This window comes from Haematobia irritans, chromosome 1 (genome assembly GCF_050003625.1).
Source record: "Haematobia irritans isolate KBUSLIRL chromosome 1, ASM5000362v1, whole genome shotgun sequence".
Lineage (NCBI taxonomy): Eukaryota > Metazoa > Arthropoda > Insecta > Diptera > Muscidae > Haematobia > Haematobia irritans.
Window position 1 is genome coordinate 274,289,380 of NC_134397.1, and position 18,594 is coordinate 274,307,973.

An 18,594-nucleotide genomic window follows, 5' to 3' on the forward strand; every position below is an offset into this window, starting at 1 on the left:
TTCAATAAGACTAAAACTATGTATAGATATTTCTTGAAATTTTCAACAAAAAAAATAGATATTGAAATTTGAAGAAATTGTATGCATACAATATAAAATAAGTACATTGAAAAAATATTGATTTAAAACTAACCATTATACAAACTATATTTTAGAACCCGCAATTTACATAATGTTAACGCCAAATTTCTTTAAAATAATGCAATTTCAATTAGTGGAAATTTTCTAATCTTTGTTTCGAAAATATTTTTCTTTAAACTTAGGACACGCATCTATTAAATTTGTGTCCCTCTGTTAAACTTGTATGCCTTTCAAGTAAGACACATTTTACATAAAGTAAAGAACAACATTTTTGATATAAGGAAATAATTTTTGAATTAAATGGGATATTAACTTATTGAATTAAGGACAAAAATGCTTCTCCAAAAGAAAATTACATTCCATAAATGAGATATTTATCCTAATTTTAATTTTTAGAGATTACAAAGCAATACAGCTCCCTCAAATGGTTTTTATTTTAAAGAAACCACACTCAAAAAACAAACAGTGAACCCACCAGGTAGGAGAATTATTGTTAATTTTAGAAAATTTTAACTAAATTGTATTACAAACGCGGATGTCACACGGATTTCACAAAAATAAGTAAATACTTTTCGACAAATTCAAGAAAATTGATTAGATATAATTACTACTTTTTACTTACTTAAGGAAATTTAGAAGTTTGAAGGAAAAAGTTGGAGTTCAAAATTGCAAAAATTTCTTTAGTACCATACAAACAAGGCCGTATTCAGGGGGGGATGAGGGGTATCAAACCCCCCCGAAATGAATGAATATTTTTATATAAATAAATATATATTTTTAGCTGCATAGAAAAATCTTATCGAAGATGTTGAAGAAAAGCTGGAGGTTTTATTTTGAAAAAACGCTTACCTATAATACTAGTTGAAAAGCCCGTCAAACGACGGTCGTAAAAACAAATTGTTTTTGTTCTGGCACCACAAATTTCATTTTTGGAAAATGCATTTCTGCTTTTTATGTGTGTTTGTTGTTCTTTTTGTGAACATGACTTGCTATGTTTGGCCATAGATAGCAACAACAACGAAACAGCCAAACACACATGTGTAAATGAAATGGCGCAAAACCTGCGAAAAGAACCTGCATAATTCAGCGATGGAAGCAATAAAGAGATATTTCCAAACGTGCATATTCTTTTAAAAATGTTGGTCACTTTGCCAGTTACTCAGGGATGGAAAATACAATTTTTAAGAAAGTACAAAAAAGGTATTTTTTGAGCGGAAAGGTACTTTTTACTAAATTTCAACAAAAATTTCACTGGAAGATTATTGTCAAGAGACAGAATTTTAAAGAAAATAAAAGTTTGACAAAATTTTCTATATAAATAAAATTTTGCAAAAATTTTGTATAGAAATAAAATTTTGGAAAAAAATTCTATAGAAAAAAAATTTGCAAAATTGTTTCTATAGAAATTAAATTTTTCAAAAATTTCCTATAGAAATAAAATTTTTACAAAATTTTCAATTGAAATAAAATTTTGACAAAATTTTCTATAAAAATAAAATTTCTTCAGCGATTGGCTACAAAATTGATAATCGCTTTTGTTAAAGTATACAAACATTGGTTTGTATATAGGTATTGTCCCTCCCATATCGTCCGATACTCTCGATCTTATATCAATCGATTTTAGGAAATGTATCAATATTATGCCCATTAAGTAACAAATATTTTAAATATTTGAATAAATCATTCCGAAAACTATGGGATCGTATACAAATTCAAAAGTGTTCTTTATGGCTCCATCCAAAATCTCTCCTTTCTCAGTGTATTAAACTCTTGATTTTAATTGTAATCCATTAAACAAACAATTAAGAAGAAAACATTAAACAAAAGTACTGTATAATTACTATTACATTTCTTAAACAACAACAAGGGAAATACCTCCATGTGTGGTTTCATATTCCAGAAACCATAAGAAGCCCTTTTGAAATCAACATTAGCAAATTGAAAGCATTATTAAGTCGTTATAACCTTTTTTCAACGAAAACCCAAAACTCTGTTGCCTTAGAATGTTACTAGCATTACATTATTCAATATAATTATTAATGTAACTCTATGTTTGTATGTGTGCGTATATTTTTGTAAACATGCCAATTATAGCAATTGTCAAGGGAAATTATAGTTAAAATATGGCAATCAAGTAACTAACCTTTAACCTTGATATCCATAGATATTTAAGTAAAACTACGACAACGAGAATTTTGTTTACAATTTCCTCAAAATGCAAAACTATTAAATTACTTTACACAAACAATTCTTCTCTCAAAGAACCACGAAAACAAAACTCTGATTTCAGTATAAACTTAAACTCACATAGAATTGTTTACTTTTCGACTTTGAAGCTTTCTTCATTCAGAACTTGGAGACAAAATCACGTTTCTTAACGAAAAACAAAAATAATGAAAAATGCCGGCAAACAAAAAATAAAGACGGTATACAAAAATTTTGAAAACAAATTGCAGACTTGTCAAAAAAATTGCAGACTGCTCATAGACCGTTGATATACATACATTGACTTCACAAAACTACTCAACTTGTTGATGATAGTAAGTAGTTACTTAAATTTTATATGATAAGAGTTTTATTTCTGTCATCGTATGCGATGACAAATCTATGAGATGGAAAAAGATAATACAAACAAAAGCATAAGAGAAGTATCTAATATCAGGATTATTCCACTACTCGTACGTCAACTCATCTACACCAAATTCTTACTGTTTTAAACGGGGCTCAGAATTTATCAGAATCTCGCTTAATAATAAAAAAAATATACCTAATAATAAACTAATGTCGTCACGTATGTATAACAACTTGACTTAACAGTTTATTGATTTCCTAAACAGGAAGATATCTGAAAGAACAATCAATAAAGATAGTAAAACTTCTAAAGCCAAAGGTTATTGACCAAAATGCTAAGATTATTTTTCTAAACTGGTTGGACATAATTAAAAACCAAAATATATGTTTTTTTTTTTAAACTTTGCATTAAATATTTCACATAAATTGACCAAGAGCTTAGGTAGGAAACTTTTTAAAAATTTAAATGGAACATAAACACGACGATAATATTTCATAATAGTTTCGACCAGTTTTGTTTTCTTAGACTGGCATACATTCACGAATCTATAATAAAATCACGTGTATGAAATCGATTAAAATTTTCAAACACAATGATTTAGAAGACAAACTGTTTTCACTGTAGCACAAAACGATACAAAGATTTGGTTTGGTTTATTATATATATAAAACATTTTCCTCAATCACGAAATGAATTTAAACAAATACTTTTTAATTGAAAAAGCTTTAATAATGAAGATGATAACATACGTTAATTTATATTTATTATTTTTTTTTGATCAATTTTCTTATTAGGAATATATTATACCTTTATGATACTTTCTTAACTATACGGACGAATCGTATAACATCTAAATCAAATCCGTTGTTCAAAAATTAAGGGATATAACTTACATGAGGTGGAAATGCTTAAAAACATCTATTTTGAGGGATGAATTCCTCATAATCAGGAGTATTACGAATTCCATGATTGATAAGTCAAAAATTCGCTATTCATTTAAGCTCTATTGTATAGTCAAGCGCAAAGTGTAAACTGATAAAAAGATATAGGTAATGGTAGATTCACCAATATTCCGGACTGTACAATCAATGTTTATGAATTCATTGAATTCTTCATTAAAACACCAACGACAGACATTAATGTTGCTTTTTACAATGACAGTCCAAAGACTTACATGGATTTGCGTTTAATTTGTGGGAGTATCTGCTGTTTTACAAACTTTTGCGAATGTAAAGTCTGACGAGATAGATCCAAGACTTCTGAAAATACTGCTGCCGTACATAATAACTTTAACACTATTGAAACTTCCAGGTCTTTCTCTAAGGGTTGGAAGCATGTTAAAGTGATTCCTTTTGTGAAGTTGTCCAATAACAATTCTGTTGTATAATCTCCAAGATTTTTGAGGAGTTTTTGCATAAACAGATGACGGATGGCACATTTAACGCAATTTTCTTAGATATCGGCAAGAGAGTCATGTTTTCGCCCTGGACATGGCTGCCTCACTGGCCTAACAGACGTGCGTGAGGATTTCAGGACTGAAGTAGACAGTGATAAGATTGGGTTTTTGTTTCATTCGATACCGTCAATCACTCCTTATAATGTCTGGGTTACACCGATAGCCTTTGTATCTAGTTATTTAATGTATATGTAAATATATACAAATAAAACAAATAATTAATGCTGCTGACATTTCTGTGTATTATCATCGTAATATGAAACACCGTTTGGACTCGGAATATGCCAAAATTCAGTCATAAGAGTTCACCACTGTGGTATCACAATGGACTGAGTAGTCTAAGTGAACCTCAAATTGAACCCGGCTAAACTCGGAATAAGCCAAGAGAAAAGTTCACCACTGTGGTATCACAATGGACTGGTATTCTAAGTGAGCCTCAAATAACGGGCTGTCACTATACCTAACCTAATCTAAATTAATGTGAGTGGTTTTTATCCTTAAATCATATTTCAACTGCTAGCATAGTGTTATAAATTTTGCGTCGGTTCGGTTCTCATAGTGAGCAATATGGACTATACGAGTGAAATATCACGAGTGGTTTTTATTTTTATTAGAAAAAAATATGATCAAAAGTTTTTTAATTAAAGTGAGAACTACATTTAAAAAATATAATTAAATTAAATTTTTAATTAAAACAAAAATCAATCAGAAAAATTAATTGAATCAATTAACATTTCTCTTGGACTAATTAATTTTTTAATCGTTACTTGACATTTCATTAATTAAGGCATCGGGTACAAAGTAACTCAGTAAATAATTAAGCTCATATCCTCGAACTCGATTATTTACTGATTTAAACTGGACAATAAAAAAATAATTTCAACAAGTCGGCGTTATATTACTCTTTTAGGGAAATAGTTTCGGAACCATGTTATACCTCGAAGAGGTGATCACATTTAGCCTCCAAAAAGCTTGTAATTTAAGTAGCAACGATTAAAGGCCTCGAAAATATAATTAGTTCTGCTATTGATGACATAGGACTTGAATTTCTCGATTTGACTGTCAATATTAGTCAAATTCGATAAACAGCTTCTCATTAATATTAAATTAAATATTATAGATTTTATATTACTCTTACTAACAAAAACTCCTATTGCAAAGAATTGGAGGAAAATATTTCGGTGCAAGCTTACTAGAAATAGATACTTCGTCGTAAGCATGCAAACTCTTCAAAAATAATAGCTTTATCATAAATACGCCCAAAAAGTCTTGCTCTTATTTCAATTTATAGATCTCTTATAAATTAAAAAAAAAAAAAATAATTTAAATTTTTGAAGAAAACTCCATTTATATGACCCTGAGGAATTCATATGACCCTGAGGAATTCAAAAATATTTAATAAGAAAAAAAATTATTTTAAAAATATGGGTCTCGGCAGGATTCGAACGGGGTCGGAAATGTGATGTGTTTCGTAGTTGGCGACTGGTAACATTGGTAATGCTGAGAGTAGTACGATTTAAATTACTGGTAATGAGAAAAAGAATGACTTTTTGTCTATTATTTTTCGATTCCCGGTAATGCTGCAAGTAGTAAGTTTTTTACTACCGGTAATGCTGGAGTTATCACTAGTGGTTAACCAGTTTTTACAGGGAATTATTAAGTGTTGACAGATTCTATTAATGGCTTAATTACATGAGCCATATTACATGGTGATGATCACTTATACAACCTTTAAAATACTCAGAAATATCACCCCACCATTACAAAGAGGAAATGAATCACCATTAGGGCAGATAAAACAATTGCGTTATTGTCTATCTACCGCACAGCTACTTATATATCTTGTACCTATATTATTTTCAAAATTACTATTATTCTAAAAACAAATCACTCTTACTCTTAAATAAAATTGAATATTCCATAACCCAGCAAAGAAAGCGTCGCCAAAAAAGTAATGAAAATGTTCTTTTTGGATCCGGAAGTGGTGCAAAATTGACGCAGAAGCAATGATCCGTCATTTCATTTCAACAGCCGTTTCAACAGCCGTTGCACTGAATTTGTATCACTTCTTTAGGTGTGATCCGAATTCAATGTTTTGGATGTAAATTAAAAATGTCTGTGAATGTCAAATAAATCATTTTTATAATTTTTTATAATTTTTAATGGATTCTAACGCTTGTCTGAAACGTTTGACTTCAAATATTTTCAAAAATTCACAATTTTTTCATTTTTTCGAAAAAAAAATTAATTAATTTGTACCATTTTAAGAATTCTTACTCTGATTTGAACCTATTTGAAACAAAAAAGTTAACATTACCCATTAAAAATATGAAAAAAGCAAATTATAAAAAATTGAATTAAAAGAACTTCCTGTGTAGTTTAAATAAAGAACATCATTGGGAGTACATCTTCTGGAAGTGCTTTTAAAGTTGTTCCTGTGGAAGAACTTCCAAATTTTTTTGCTGGGAATAATTAATGCATCTTCATGAGTAGTTCTAATCATAAAAATCATTATCATTTTGTTGACTTCAATAACATTACATTTTTCTTATATCTATAATAGGCTAACTCGACTTCATATTGTTTTGAAGAACCTTTCCGTTTTTGTTAATTCCATAGGCTCTAAGGAATCATGCAGATAAAAATAACATAATGTAATGACTAGAAAACAAATCCAAGTTTCTAAGTCGAATTACAAGCAAATTTTATACAAATAAAAACTTAGGTAGTATTCCAAAAACAACTTTGAATTTCGACTTAGACTACTATAATTTGAAGGTAATCACTTGTTTGACTCAAACCAGCACATTAACTTGATTTCTAGAAATCATAAACACTTATTCCAAACTGGTAATTGACATTTGGCCCACCTTCATCATTATTTTATTGTAAGATTGTTTTAGACGCTAAAATTGTCTGTTGCTATTTACTGTCTTAATTAACCATTGGCCATTGGACTTTGTATTCATCAGCAGATCACACAGAAAAATACAATTTTTTTTTTCTCTGAAAGCGTCAGAACTCGGAAAGGAAATATTTTCTGCCAAGTTAAAGGCTACCAATAATTAAATGGATTAGAAAATAGTTAAATACATACGGAATTAATTAATATAGATAGATAATTAAGATGTGAATCGAATGGGAAGGTAGAGTTAAGAAAAGAATTACGAGCTGGATCAAAAGACTCTGAACTTGCCGTTATTAATTGCCGGTACGATTAATATTGATTGAAGAACATTTCTGTTTTAATCATAAGTCAATATTAGAATTATGGCTAAAGGTTAACAAATACTTATATCTCTGTGTATTGTTTAAGTTAAGTGTAATTACGCTTAATAGTACTTTCGCCTGAGTTACATAAGTAATTAGTCATTGATATTTTTTTGCACTCATTAGAAATCCATAAAAATTAAAATTCATTATAAAATTGTAATAATTGTTGGTGATTACAAAATTTTTACAGATGTTTTTATTATTGGTATTTGAAATGTGTAAAAGTTCCAAGTTTAATAAAATTAAAATCTTTATTTTTGAAATTTATTACCGGAACCGAACTTCAAAACAAGATTACTTGTAACTCAGGCTATTATTCTTCATTATTTATTGATTCGGAATAAATTTTTGTAATTAAAATTGGATTTTTTGAATTTTTTACATACAATTTAATAAAATATTCATATTTTATAAATAAAAATAATGCTTGTATTACGGTTGTTCATTTTATGAAGATATAAAATGCATATTTGCGTATAATCTATCAAATATATATGTTCTAATATTGGGCCAATAATCTACATACAGATCGACTCAAAATCCTCCTTTTAAATCCCTTTACCAGGTATGAAGTGTTCGTCAAGATACAAATGTCTCGATAGGGAACATTTGTAGTGAACGAGTCATTATTTTTTTTTTTGTGTTTGTTTGCTATGATATCTGTGAAAAATATTTAGTATACATAAATTCATTGAACAGACACCATCATATTTTTTCATCGTGTTAAAAATGTCGAATTTTGTACCAGAAAGTGATGATTTGCGGAAAGTGATGAAGCGTTTTTTTTTCATTTGAATCAAAGTGCTGCAAAGTCGCATCGGATGCTTTTCGAGGCATATGGTGATCATGCTCTATCAGAAGCAACATGCAAAAGATGGTTTCAATTGTTCAAAAATAATGATTTTGATGTGAGAAATGAGGAACGTGGAACTTGGAACTTGGAAGACTACCAAAAAAGTTTGAAGATGCCGAATTGCACACGATTTAGACGAAGAGTCAAAATCAAATGAGATCAATATTAAATGTTGCACAACAAACAATTTCTGATCGTTTAAAAGCTGTGGGAAAAATCCAAAAGTGTGGAAAATGGGTGCCACGTGAAAAAAAAACGCTCATTTCATACCGGTATACTTGGTATTAACTCTACCTTCCCATTCGATTCACATCTTAATTATCTTCGTACACTTTTCCACATTATTTGTATATTCTAATTCAGAAAATTTTTAAGGTACACTTAATCTGCCCGCCATATATCAGCGGCTCAGATCACTTGTTATCCGTTCGTCTGTCTGTTATCTACAATCTACAAGTTGTTACTGGGTATTTTTACGGTGCAATAGCGATTGCCAATCTGAATAAAATCGGATCAACTTTGGATATAGTGTTACATATTTACTTATCCAACGAATTCCACAAATATGGTCATATTATTCTCATTTCACAATCGATCTAATTTGAATTTAGCACAAGGTAATCCTACACGGATGAAAAAGACTGTTTTTCATATGTTTGGCTATAAACATTATATGTTTGGAACACAAATTTTTAAACACAATATTTTTGAGTGCAAGCATATAATGTTCATAAACAAGCATAATATGTTTGGGACATATATGTTAATATGTTAGAACATATTATGTTTGGGACATAAAATGTTTGTAAATATAATATGCTTGGATGCAAACATATATTAATTTAGAAATAGCCTATAAACATATATGTGTTTAGTAGCTTGGAGCGCTATTTAACAGGGAGCGATATTGAATTAAGTTGGTGGTTGTTGCTTGTTATTACAAAATTAACATTTTATTTTCCCTTGGGCAATTGATCAGCTACTTCTTTGATCCTTACAAACTGTGTGGTCCGCTGTTCGAATCCCCGTCCGGCAAAAGGTAAAATTAAAATAAAAAAAATCATAAAATTGAATAATTTCTTCTACAATGTTTGTATTACAGAAAAAGTTGCTAAGAACTAAAAAATCTCGTGGAAGTGAGAAAGATGTGGGGGAATATACAATTAGGCAGAAACAAAATTTTGAGCATTCAGGTCGAAAACCTATGTTGTTAGCACCTAAATTACCTGTTTATTTTCATAATTCGTTATGATTGTAAATATATAAATAAATAAATAAAATTTTGAGCACAATATTGTTTGGGAGAATTTTTTTTAAGAATATAATATTTTTGGGTGCAAAATGCTTCCAAACATATTATATGTTCACATAATAACATATTATTTTTTGGAAGACAACATTATTGAATTTGGATGCAAAAATACAAAATGTTTGGAACTTAGACCACCCAAACATATATTGTTTAGACCAATATGCTTTCAAACATATTATATATTGGAAGAGATCAAACATATAAATGTTTGGGCAATACCCAAAAATGTATATGCTTAAAGCAAAATATGTTTGGGAGTATATGTTACAGAAGCGATTTTTTGTGTGGGTGTATATATGACCCGATTTTCCCAAACATAATTATATTACTCTAATATAATTGCCGAGTTTTATCAAATTTTGTACAAAATAATCATCTGCACTGAAAAATCAGTGAACCCACCAGAAAGAAAACATTTGGTTAATTTTAGAAAATTTTGAATATTTATAGAAAATTTTTACCAAACAGTATTACAAATGCTGGCATCACGCCGATATCACAAAATTAATTAAATATTTTTCGACAAATTCAAGAAAATTTATTAGATATAATTAATTTTTTTCACTTTTTAAGGAAAATTTTGTAGTTTGAAGAAAAAAATTGGAGTTCAAAATTGCAAGAACGTCTTTAGTTCATGATGGACGCATTTGTAGTAAAAGTAACAAAATTAAAGAAATAATGAACTATTATTTTTTTTTAGTTAATTTAACTAATGTACGCAAAAAATTAGAGTAAAGGAAACTTTCTCCGAACATAATAACTCAATTAACTAAAATAAAGTTAAATTGGCTTTAGTGAAATGGAGAGTTCACTTTTTTTGAGTGTGCGTTATCCCTTTGTTGGTTTGATTTCTTGACCCTCCTGGGGGCAATTATCGACTTGAAAATTGGTATATTTGTTAGAAGTATTTCCACATTTTTGCCAGGGTATATTCGTAACAAGAAGTTTTCCCTGGGGAATACCGAGACAGCTAGTTTCTTGGTGGCAAATGGAATAGTGTTGTCATTGCTTATCAAAATTTTTTTTTTTCATTACTTGTCATGTAATATTGACATCAAAAAGCACTCGGAAACAAGAAAAGAGGAAAAGTTTGGCGACAAGGTCGTCACGGAAAAATGTTTCGCCTACCGTTAAGGTTATGTTTACACACTAAGAGAGGTTTTATCTCGCTACCTCTTAAAAAACATCCTCGAGTACTATATCTTGCTGTTGGTTCAACAAATTTCATTACACTATAGAAATTTTCAAACTAATCACGAAAAGTCAATATTGCTCCTGTTACAATAAGAAAGTATGGCTTCACATTCTTATTTCCGTAAAGGGTGGTTAAATTGTAAGGGCCGATGTTGAATGTGAACCACACCTAAACGTCAAGTTTTTTTTCCGAATTTTATTTGACATTTCTCTATTTCAGACTTACTCAATTTGAACCATGGACGTCGTGAATGGGCAGAATGGTTCCAAGAAATGGCAACAGTGGATGATCAATTTTCGAAGAAAATCATCTTCAGTGATGAGACACATTTTCACTTCAGTGGATTCGTCAATAAACAGAATTGCCGCATTTGGGCGAATGAGAATCCAAGAGTGATTGTCGAAAAACCAATGCACCCACAAAGAGTGACTGTTTGGTGCGGTTTATGGGCTGGCGGCATCATCGGGCCGTATTTTTTCCAAAATGAGGCCGGTCAGGCAGTTACTGTGAATGGTGTTCGCTATCGTGAGATGGTAACGAACTTTTTATGGCCCGAATTGGAAGATATGGATGTGGACGATATGTGGTTTCAGCAGGACGGTGCCACTTGCCACACAGCTAACGAAACAATTGCTCTTTTGCGCAACAAATTCAATGGCGGTATTATCTCACGTAACGGCGATATCAATTGGCCGCCAAGATCATGTGATTTGACACCGTTGGACTTTTTTCTTTGGGGTTATTTGAAAGAAAAGGTGTACGTCGATAAGCCATCAACAATTCAAGAGCTAAAGGATGAGATAATTCGGCACATTAACGACATAGGACCTCCATTATGCCTCAGCGTCATCGAAAATTTGGACCATCGGATGAAGGTGTGCCACCGAGGTCGCGGCGCCCATTTGGCCGATATTTTGTTTCATACATAATTGAGTAATACCAATATATCATAATAAAATAAAATTACAATAATTTCCTAAATCGGCCCTTGAAATTTTAACCATGGCATATATACAAATTAGAAAAATTTCACTAATGTAAGTTGCAAAAGAAGAGCGAAACAATTCTTGACAAAATGTGTGATGTAAGGAATTTTTTTTGGAATTATTATGTTTTTTTTTTTTTGCCAAATTATTAATATCAAATTTGATTTTGTAAAACTGGTATGATAACCTATTTGCTCTAAAGAAGATAATTTTCACTGAAATAATGCAACAATTTCTCAGGCCTTACAAATGCCATGAAAAACTATAATTATTTGAAATTTAAAACGATTTTAAATGATTACATTAAATATTTAGACAAAAAAAATAATCACTTCCGAGTTTTACTGTCGCAAGAGGCATAGCAGTCACGCTATCCGCATGAGCAAGGCAAGCTACATACATCAGTTAAATACGATTAATAATTGTAGTCATCGTTATTTAGTACGATAAAAATTGTTTGAAAATATTGTTTGTTGTATTACATTTTAAAATTCTTGAACATTATCAAGATGATTTAAATAAATCCATGATAAACATTAAGCTTTTTGTTAAGAATAGTTTTACAAGGTGAGGATACGTGTAATATTTTCTATGATTGATCTTTAACTACAGTGGCGATAAGTACACAGTATCAATGGAATTTTTTGAGAATACGTTTATAAGAATTTGAAAACTTTCAAACACTTAAGGTCATTTTCATGTAGCTCTGTTAGGCTTTAACTGTCTGTTAACAGAAAGAAAAATGGAAATATATTTTCTCTGGTTAACTTTAACTGAAAAAATTTCAGCAGTTACGTTTCTAACTGGCATATGAAATATATATGCAAGATTACAGATATGTACATAGCACGGTTTAGAAGTTAATAGGGGTTAATAATTTACTCAGATTTTTTTACATTTAGCTATGGAGAAAATCATTCAGTTTAAAATATATTAATTTACTTCATTTTTATTTAACAAGAGTTAAACTTATAGTTTTGTATCGTATTCATATAGGTTTCAGCCAACATCAAACTCTACCATAATTATTATTTTCTTAATGCAGAAGGCGATATCGTTTTCTCGCATATTTAACTATACTTAAAAGCACATAACCTCTTTGAATAAATCAACTTAATTTGAAGTGAGAAGTGGGTAGGTGAGACATGTCCACCTTTTTAGGCATAATAAAGCTTTATAAAGCGGTCCATATTAATTTTTTATGGACACAACTGAACAGAGTTATGTGGGATAGAAAATAAATCAAAAGGGCAATATTTCCCATCTACCAGAACTCACTTCTTAATTTAGATGAACCAAATGACTTGAAATTTTCAATGAAGGTATTAGAAACTTCTGAACTGAAAATTGGATATCTCATCTTGAAACATTTTTCGGTTGAGCGATGTATCACCCTTTTCATACCCTTCAGCTTATAGTTCATTGACCCTGGACCCCATAATATATATAGTGAGCAACTTAGAATTGCTTCTCTTGGGGAGTGTCTGTCTGTCTCAACCCTCTATTTTTATTCGTAAGATACAAGTCATAGTTCTAAGCTGATTTTAAATGAATTTTGAAATGCAGTTTTTTACAACAAGGGTAAAATCTATTGAATGTAGTAAAATCGTATTATTGTTAAATATGACTTACATACAAATTTTTGCATGAATTTATTAAAATTTCTTGTTAAAATTTGGGACCGTAATTCTTTGTATTTACTACAATATGTAATTTTTGTCGATTCAGATTTACATAGTTGGGGCAGAGAGAGATATCCCAAAAAAATATATACTTCCTTCTTCAATTTGACCAAATGTATTCCCCATTCATTAAGCGATTTTATCAAAGCTTTGCTCTGGATAACTCGAAAAAGTACCCTTTAAATCTCGAAATTCCAAACACCGGGCCACATTTAAATCTTGTTCCACACAAATGTAGGGCTCGATTTTTATTAGCTTTCTCCTGGAAAGACTCCACAGTCAAACGTGTTGCCAATTTCCCGTTAAAAAGGTTACATTATGCTCTTGAAACATGTTTGGAATAATCATATTTCTTCTTCGCATGCAACTAGAAAGGTTATGAAGCCTGTGTTTTGGATAGTTTTCATTGGTGAAAGGAAAGGAAGGAGTAGCATTTCTTCTCAAGATCTATTTTTCTGCTCTTAGTTCTCAAAAGAAAACTGGCTTCCCGTAACCTATTTTCAAGCAAGGGACTAGGTTAGGTCAGGTTAAAGTGGCAGCCCGATTAAGATTCAGGCTCACTTAGACTATTCAGTCCATAGCAAGGGACTATCAAACTGTTACCGAAAAGATTAAGGGTCGCTATAATCAGTGTATCACCCTTGAAGCGTGTTATGAAAAACTATTAAATTTGGCCAGAGAAAATATTGTGGATATTAGGCCATTACCTTTTCAATTGACCTTAAATATCGGTCTAGCAAATTTAAACGGTACCTAAATTTAAACTTTGTTTACTAACTTTTGCAAATATCTCTAGATTAAAACGAAATATCTTCAAATACCACGTAACTATTGAACACACATTGCTGAGAGGGCAGGAAAGATTGTCAAAGTTTGATTAATACTGATTCACAATTAACCAAAATTCTAATCTAAAGAGGCTAAAACAATGTCCCAAAGTTCACAACCAAAGTATACACTTGTAATACAGATATTTTCAAATATTTTTTTTTTACTTTTTTTAATTTACTAATATTACTTTTTTTCTATTGTATATTTTTTAAAACATATATTTCTTTGTTTTTTTTTCAATAATTAGCAAATTAATATGCCGATCGGAAAACAATAGAATGACATTTCGCTAAAAAAAATATATATATAAACAAATGAATTATATTTTCCTACCTGTCTATATATTTTATTTTCAAACAATAGCCTATAAAAATTATATAATTATAATTTGATATATTGCAAAACCTTGTGTGGTATAATCAGTTGTGGTTTGGTAATTTGAAAAATATCGGTAAAGAAAAAACAAACATAATTTAAGGGAGATTACTTACATTTTTCTCAAGTTTTTGAAATATTTTAAAAAAAAAGTTTTTAATTTCGCCAAATATTTTAAGATTACTGTAATTAACACAAATTTATTCGGTCAAACTCCGCTTGTAGAAAAAAAAAATAAATCCCCAAAGATGGATTTTTTCTACACTCGAAGAGTTTGTTGATTGTTTGGATTTTTTCGGCTTCAACTTTTCATCGATAGAGTATTTTGTATGGCTTATTTTTATATTGCCTTTATTTCTATGGTGGTTTAATTTTTTTCTTCAATTAAATTTTTGCTTTGCGTTTTTGTTTTCGTTTCTTTAATTTTCGATTTTTATGTAATAAAATTTTTGGAACAATGTTTATTTTTTAGAGATTTATTTTGATGTGTTTTTGGTTTTCTTTGGCAAACATTAAATTGAATTATCCCATTAATGAGTTGTTCATTGATTTTGATGATTTTTCTTTGCTTCTTAAAACAAAAGACTTAAGACACAAGCACTTGCTATTACGTTTGCGTCAATGATTGATTTTGTCACCCACCACCAAAAGTAGGCACACAAACGCACGAGCGTATTCACCAATGCACACACATTCACTTGGGTTAGTTTAAATGATTTTGCTATCTCATATGCGTTTCGTTTTAAAGTTTCTGCACTACTCATTTAAACTTACTTTGAAATCTCAAGAATTTTTATTTTTTCACACTTTGATTTTTGTTGGATGTTCTGAACGCTTGCTTTACGCTAAAATCAAGTGTTTCAGTACAACGACGAATTGGTACTAAATCTTAACGTTTTTTGTTAAGCCAAACAAAACGTTGGCGGCGACACTTTTCGACGTTAACGTCGTCATCGACAACTTAAGCTTATTTCAGCTAACAAACTGTCATCAGACCAATGTCTCAGATTCGCTCTGACGATCAAACTCTTCAAGAGATGATGCTCTCACAGTCCGCTTAACGCTCAAGCACACACACACGCGCATATACGAGCTTCGATACACTCTGAAATAACACTCGCGCACACTCCAAGACCAGCTAGATATTGTCGGTCTGTTTGTTTTCTGGTATTAAAAGTTGATTTCTTAATGTTTTGGGTCGGTAGTACTCACAAAAAAAATATAGTTTGTCTGTTGGATTTATATACACATATAGTTTTGTGAAGTTTCTTTTGACGTTGCTAAATTCGCACTTTACACTCACTGATTTGCTATGGAGGGGGAGAGCAAGAAGTATCACAGTCTACTTCGACGAAGAGCGTACGAAGGGAAAAGGGGTTGATCTATGAACAAATAGCCAAGCCAACAAGTATTGCAATCCCATATGTGAAATACCAAAAACAAAGTCAGTCAGTCAGTCAGTGTTTGTCCAAGAGTGTTTCTGAACGTGTTTGCTCAATTATTTAATAGAAGTATTAGAGGTGAAGAGTCCAATGGTGGGCGCTGCGCAAGGGGAGCGAATTTTGCGGTAATAGTTTAACTAAAAGATTGTCATTGTTGACGTTTTTCCTGTATTTTAGACACCTTACTACCGCTTTCTTCGAGTCTCTGTAGGCCGTTCAAAAAAAGCACAACAAAATTAAAATAAAGCACTCACAAAACCGAATCAAAGCGATACGTCGTAGCTTTATTTTGTTTGGGGGGGTTTTTACTGCGACGGCTATAATAAGGCACAACGTTAACGCTATGTGGCTTAAACTCAACTGAATAAGTCAAAGCAAACCAGCCAAAGCTTTGGGCAACAGACATCACTTATTCTTCTTCATCGTCGACGTCAACGTCGTAGACGTAGCATAGTAACAATTGACAAAAACAAAACAGCTAACATTGGCCACCATCACTCTACTCGAGACATCGATGTTCTCAGCTCGAACCATTCACCTCATCACCTCTGACGTTCAACCATTCTCTTACCAACAAAATGCATTCGGTCATCTAAATAACCAACCCAACGCAAAAAACAAGAACCATCAAAGAAAAAACTGAACGGCCTCCAAAATGCATTGGTTATTTTGCAAATGCATTCACAAAACACATCCACACACATGTATACACAATTTTCGTAAAATCCTTAACTTACAACGAAACCAAGACACAGGTTATTACGATGCTCTTTTGATTTCCTTGGAAATATTTTTCTTGACATTCCCATAAAACCGCAATTAAGAATAAGGTAAACAGTCCGATAGACAATTTGACCAGACAACCAAGCAGCCACTCACTCTCGTTTTCCTTTGAGCTCAAAAATGCCTTTACATGCAACCACCACCACCATTACAACCAGGGTTGGAATGTAAAAGTCAAAACAGAATGTAATCACAAATGGGCTCTCTCGTATGGCTTATTCGTTTTAACCATATTTTCCTAGAGCAAAAGCTTTTTTGGCTCTCTCATCTCTGCCGAGTGCTGTAATAGTGTCTTCCTTGTGTTAGACTTACGAAAGCTTTTTTTGGCAACACAAAAAAGATGACAACAAAAGAAACTCACCACTGCTAACCCTCAATAACTGTGATGGAACATTTGGTACATTTAGGTACGCTCAATAGTTGTAGCAGTGCTCTGTTTTTTATGATTTTATATAATTCAAGAATTTCTTAGACGATCTTCGATAAAACGGGAAGCTTTTAGTAAAACACACCAAAAGACAGCAAAAATTGGTAAAATAAAAACAAAAATTAGTCAAAACTCTACAGACACTTTGTACTGTATACTGGATTTTATCGTATTGAGTTTTTACTTGTTTTGTTTTCTTGCTTTTGTATCGTAAACCTGGACTATTTTATCAGCTGGCAGAAAAAGTGTAGCACTGGAAGGTTAAATGTATCCATCCACCATCCACACAGATAAAAATAAGTTTGAGAACCAATAACTTTTGTTGGAAAACCAATAATAAAATTTGTTAATTTTCCTGCAACAAACTAATTTGTAATTTTAATAACCATTATTACAAAAAAGTTGTTACCAATCGTTACCATCAGAAGGCAACAAATAATTTGTGTTCTCAATAACATAATTTGTAAGTAATTTGTTGAGCATCCAACAGTGCAAAATATTTGTTGTTGAACGTTACGTTACAATGGACTGAATAGTCTAAGTGAGCCTGAATCTTAATCGGGCTGCCACTTTAACCTTACGTTTAATCCTCAACAAATATTTTTGAATTTGAACGAAAAAATTTGTATGTGGTTTGTTGGAGTCTATCAATGACCTGCAACAAATTTATTGGTGTATTGACAAAAAATTAAATTGAAATTAAAATTGACAGAATTATGCTATGAATTGCACCAAAATTGCAAATATGCCGGAAACATTTTGGAGATATTTTGTTAAGTACACACAGAGAAGGAATATGATCAAAATGTTATTTTTGGACCGGGAAGATGTAACATTTTTGTGTCCTATACTCAGTTTTGTAAATGTATGACGATTTTAAATTTAAGTAGTCCAGGGTCTAGCAAATATTTTGACAACTATTTGCCCAGTGCTATATATTCTAGTTAATTAGAATTGTAATAACTGTAATCCCGATATTAATATGGTTTTATTAATTATCTCATACAACAAACACATTTAAGAAACTACCAAATTGAAAAATGTAAATTTTTTACAGACATTTATACATGCTTTTCTGTATTCTCTGATGAGTGTGCTCTTTGCTTGCTATCATACACATGCATGTGCTCATACTTATTTTATTCTAACGGTATTCTTCGCATACTTCTTTTAGCTTTCGTACATATTCTCAGCGATGTGCGCGTAACCAGTCTTGTATTTTTGTTTCTGTATTCATATCGATAGCATTCAACTATTTTCGCAACAAAACTATTTGTTGAAAATTCATAATATTTCTATTATTTCCTCTGTCAAGCATCTACAAAC

At 31.0% G+C, this 18,594-nt stretch overlaps 1 protein-coding gene across 5 annotated transcripts in view; it reads right to left on the reverse strand.

Moving 5' to 3' along the window:
* The window catches only part of snu (ABC-type transporter snustorr), a 112,423-nt gene extending 96,012 nt beyond the window's left edge, over positions 1–16,411 (reverse strand). For 2 of the 5 annotated variants that reach the window (XM_075294683.1, XM_075294667.1), the window contains exon 1: positions 15,391–15,593. The gene's annotated coding sequence lies outside the window, so the exon portion shown is untranslated. Of the gene's footprint in view, positions 1–15,258; positions 15,594–16,312 lie in introns of those variants that run through there. The other 3 variants (XM_075294672.1, XM_075294677.1, XM_075294688.1) reach the window with 3 other exon arrangements.
* Positions 16,412–18,594: the final 2,183 nt, after the last annotated feature.